The sequence below is a fragment of the Bolinopsis microptera genome, chromosome 7, assembly GCF_026151205.1.
Source record: "Bolinopsis microptera isolate Bmic1 chromosome 7, MBARI_Bmic_1.0, whole genome shotgun sequence".
NCBI classification, from domain to species: domain Eukaryota; kingdom Metazoa; phylum Ctenophora; class Tentaculata; order Lobata; family Bolinopsidae; genus Bolinopsis; species Bolinopsis microptera.
In genome coordinates, this window is record NC_087078.1 from 2,850,237 (window position 1) to 2,855,844 (window position 5,608).

Here is a 5,608-nt window from a genome sequence, read left to right on the forward strand (position 1 = left end):
TTCTGTCTATTGTTATTGAATCTTTGTGGTTGAAATTGAAAAATGAAAACAATTTACTTTACTGTATGACAAGCAGTTGAGAAAATAATAAAAATATTAAAACCAGCTGCAAATGTCATGTATTATTATTAATCAACTATATACAGCAAACACAAGATAATAAAAATTAAATCATAAAATCGAGTGGCCGAGTAGTCTCGACTCACCCATAGCTTCTCCATAAACGTCTATCATGAGCTTTGTACACTAAATCGTTGAAATTACTTAAACTAAATCTTTTATTTACAATCACAATAATTTTCTTTGTCATAATGTCTTTAAATAATAAATCAAATAAATTTGAACGAGGTCTGCCCCTCCTTCCTTTGTAGTCAAAACATCCTAAATATGCAAATCTGAAAGATAAGAAGGCGGGAGTGTCATCACCGCTTCTGAGAACGTGCCCAAGCATTTTCCATCTTGCTTTCTTGATCCTTTCAGTAAGGGGTCTGACATTACATCTCTTATATAAATTCTCGTTACTGATAACCGTAGGCCAATAGGTGTTGATTATCTGTCTCAGATGCTTCCTTTGAAGAACGTCGACAGATGCCATTACGGTTTCAGGAGCAGCCCAGCTGCTACAGTTATACAACAACACTGAAGTGACAAGAGCTTCGTACAGCTTCAGCTTTCTACTCTCACTGATCTGAACAGAACTATTCAACCAGACTTTCTTGTAGGTGTAGAGGGCAACATTGGCTTTGTTGCGTCTGTTGACAATATCTCTTTCTGAACAGAACTTTGATCCTAATAGCACTGACTCTCGCCACTCTTCATCTCCTCTAATTTTATTGCCATGGGCATCTAAAGCATCTGTATCTGCCAAATACACTCTTGTAAACACCGTCTTTGATTCGTTAACAAAGAGACTCCAATCCTTTAGTATATCACTGGCAATCTCTAGTATCTTCACCAGGCTCTGACCATCAGGGACAAAAGGATTTCGCGATTATTTTGGCCAAAAATCGCGGTACCGCGAAATTTAGGGAAATTTAACAGGCTATACATTAAACTATACATAAAATTTGTCGCGGAGAATGGGAAATTTCGCGATTTCGTACATGCCGCGAAATCCTTTTGTCCCTGCTGACCATCTTCACTCAGAAGCTCAGCATCGTCAGCATAGGCTGACTCTAACGGGAGGCCTCCATCAGAGACTGGGGGGTTCGGTCTAGGAATCGTGACACTGATCACGGCTCTGATGTGATTCAGGGCACCGGCAAGGGTCAATGTAAACACTTTACCAGCCAGACTGTCTCCCTGGTAAGCGCCAATATTAATCACAAATTCACCAGACTCAGATCTGTTGACCGTCACCTTGAGCTTTGTATTTGAGAGGAGGTACTGAACTAGGCGAATGTCGTCTCTAGAGCATCCTGCATCAATGAGGAGGTTGATGATGGTCTGTCTGCGGATAGTATTAAACGCAGCGGTCATGTCAATGTTGATTTTACTATACTCAAACTCGCGCCTGGTAACCACTGATGTCAACATTCTCTGAGACCATACCAGGTCAGCACAACTGCGACCCTGCTTGTATGCCGCCTGCCAAGGTCCAGTGTACATATCAACGTGGTAATTTATTCTGTTCAAGGCTACGAGGGATAGGACTTTTCTAGTTCCATTTAGCAATGTGAGGGGCCGGATAGACTTTATCGGACCTCGGGGTTTTCCTGGCTTCTGAAGGGGTGTCAGGATACCTTCTCCAATAGCTGGGATGTATGTGTTGGTCTCAAAGGAGAGATTGTAGATCCTAGCCAACTCACAGTGGAGGGGATATCCAGCAGCTTTCATTAGCTCATTAGGTATACCGTCAGGGCCACACGCTCTACCGGATTTCAGCTTCATAACAGCACGGCCAACTTCTTCAGGTGTTATGGGACAGAGGAGGCTTCCAGGAGGGTCTATGAATGCTGGGAGGTGGGGTTCATCTTTGTCATTGAACTCATTATTAAAGTATTCTTTAATAGCTTCAGCTTTTAAATGTCATGTATTTTGTAGAATATCTTCCCTCTCCCATTTCACTGCGTTTTAAATAAACATTACAAATCCCTTACTCCTACAGGCAAGTAACCACATTACATCACTACTCACTACTCACTAGTACACTAGTACAGTGCTGCCAGTGAATTATCTTCCTCCTATCCTCCCCTCACTACTTACTATTGGTAGAGAGTCTGTACTTTGGTGCGGAGTGCGGACCGTGCTAAATATAAAACACACAATATTGGTCGGATTAGTGAGGAGTTAAGATATAAGTAGCGAGGAGGTAAGATATAAGACCCGTCACTTGGACTTGTAGTATATATTAAGACGGGTAATGAACTGGTAGTGGTTCGGAAGTATTTGATGATTAGAGATGTGTTGTCATGGTGATATCAATGATATGCTGCTGGTCCCTCACGACTATAATACACACCATCTTGTGTAAGAAACTAATCATTTAGGTTCTATAATCTACATTACTATGTTACCGTGGCTCATTCGCTTGAGGATTTTAGTGAACACAACATGTTAAAGACAGTGAAACACGCCATTCGAGTATTGTAAACTTTGGTAAGCTGAAAATAAAAGTTGCAAATAAAAGTTACTCAGTCTATTGCATAAGATTTCTTAGTTTGACTTCCAAAAGACATCGGACATAATGGCAAGTACATTGGTGGACGTACAAGATGCTGTTGTCCAGAAGCAATTCTTAATTCTAGCCGAATTAAGTTAGAGTGCGACACATATCCTGCATCTCATGATTATGCGGAGTAAGTTATGCGGAGTAAGGAGATTTGTATTGAAGGAGTGTGGGTCTTGGCAAGTTTTGCTTGACATACAATTCTTTGTTTGTTCAAGTTTACACTAACATCCCGCCATCTGGAGCAGTGTCAATCAGGTGTTAACTGTGCTCTCTGCTGTAGAATAGAGATTCACGGTATACTTTATGTCGAACTGTGGTTATTATAAATCATGGTCATAACCAATTTGGACAAGAATACAACACTGTGTTCAATGTTTCTACCACGGTTGATACTTGAGATCCGCGCCGTGACGTTCCATTTCCCTTAATGATGGTGACAGTAGGTGTGGTTGTTTCACATCCAACCCCAGTAATCTGTGACGCAAACATCAATCATGAGCAGTTTTAGAAGATGATCTTTAACAGAGTATGATCGCAGCAACAAAACTGAAAACGGGCCGGCTTGATATAGTCTAAATGTCAATTACATGTATGTAACGCGCAGGAACTCTCTCAGGTCTTCCGCGCCAAACTTCGAAATTCTAATGCACAATATAATATGCAAATGACCGTGACTTGATCTGTGAATGACTCTTTAACTTGACTTCCTAGCAGTATCTAGAACAAGGGGCCATCTACTAAGGACGTCCGCCAAAATTGAAGATTTTCAGACCACCCCCTCCCCCTGTCCGAATTTTCAAAACCACTCCCATCCCCCGGACGTCCAGCTACTTTTAAGAGTTCAACTAAAACCAACTCAAATTCATTGTTAATGAAATTCAAAGAGTTGAAATAAATGAGACTTTTTCGTTAATTCTGCCAAAATTTCCGGACGTCCGGATTTTCAGAAACCACCCCGCTCCCCCTGTCCGAAATTCCAAAACCACCCCTCCCTATATTTTCCGGATGTCCCAAGCGATCGTTCACATATTACGTAATCATTTTTTGGACAATTTTTACCCCCCCTCCGTAATTAGTTTTACACATAGCTATTGTGTCAAAATTACAGTAGCGTAATCATTTGGAAACCCCTCGGCTGATTACGTAATATGTGAACGACCCTCTAAGTAGATGGCCCCTTATCAGTTTTACACATAGCTCTTGTGATAAAATTGCGCTAGCGTAATCATTTACAAACCCCCTCTTCGATGATGACGTAATATGTGAACGGCCCCTTTATTATTAAGTTAAACTTTAAGGTTTGTCGAAGCCCGAAAAGGAATTTGGGTGGCATGAAAATAAATGGCTGAGACAAATGATTGAACAGTCAACTTCCACTTTTAAGACACTCTGGTGCACTGCTCAACGTAGCCGGCCGAAGTTTCAAGTTTATCTCGACTTCCATCCAAGTGGACCGGCAATTTCACTAGTATAACTATTACATTTCAAAAGCGACCGCGACTGGGCTAAAAACGTACGTGCGCGCGTCTTATTCGATCCGTGTGTCCACTTTGTACAGAAATATAGATTTCGCCGCAACCAATTAAAACGCCACTCGGGATTGTGACACTTTAGCGCGCAAAATAGAATATTCTGGGTGGTACTTGAACTGTTCAACCTATATTCCATTCATTGCCGAGAAATTCTTGTAGTTGACTCAAAGTAAAAGGGTCGAGATGAAGGTTAACCAAGTTTTCATTACAAAAATAAAACACTTAAATCATGTGTATGTATTTGCAATAACTGTAATTAAGTAATGAAATTAAACTGAAAGTCGTCTACCCAAATTAGCATGCAACAACATATAATGTACTTGAAAAGCTTTATCATGATAGGTAGCCATTCTCTTGAAATGGACTCTCGAGACAAGCAATATTCATGAAAAATGTGTTGGTCTACATTCTGGAATGTACAGATTTTGGTTATTTACAGAAAAAAAGCAATGGACCATATTTTAAAGTGTTCAAACCATCGTTTAAAAAACTCATTCTACAATACTTTTCTTTGAGTGCAATCTTCAAATTTTTGGATATGCCATCAAAATTCATTATGTTAACCAAATAAGCAAGTCCGTAAAGTAGATATCATAATAACAGAAATATAATTGAAGACAATCTGGATTCATTTTATCCACATATTATGAAATACCATGATAATCATATTATTATGAAACAAGTTTGGACATGTATCACAGTTTCCATTATATAAATGCAGTCATTAAATAGACATGAACACTGGTGGGGACGTGAACCGTACTAGTTCCGACACGTGACACTTATTCTGAACTTTGATTGGTCAATGCTGCAACCTGATCGGTTAATCAGTATCACGTGTCAGAGAAATAATGGTTCACTTCACACTAGCATCAAAATCTACAAAAAGGTTAAACAGTTCGTAATAAACCGACCAATCCTGTACGATTATATATTTAAAACATTAAGTGAGCATCATCATAATACGTAGCTACTAGTTATACAGATTTACTTTATCATAGAATCGGATAGAATTGGCTTTGATATCAGCACAATATCTTCAACACAATTCTGATAAAATGCACTCTGATACCGGGAAATGAGATACTATTACCGAAAATACTTCTATCAAATCAGAACAACACGGCTTGACATGTAGAAACATCCTCCGTGACATTAACAGAAGGGCACAATGTACATGAAAAAAACTCTATACAGGGACGTGTAACAGTTATTATGTTATACAATACACATAATACAGGCCTGCTGCATATACCACATAATCTTCCTTATTCGGCATCAAGATCAGATTTATGATGATTAAACTTCAAACAATATCGAATAAATTGGTTTCAGGCTATAATCACTTTATTTCAAATAAATTCGGTTCATATTTTCCCTTTTCATACTAATCATTCACGAGTAA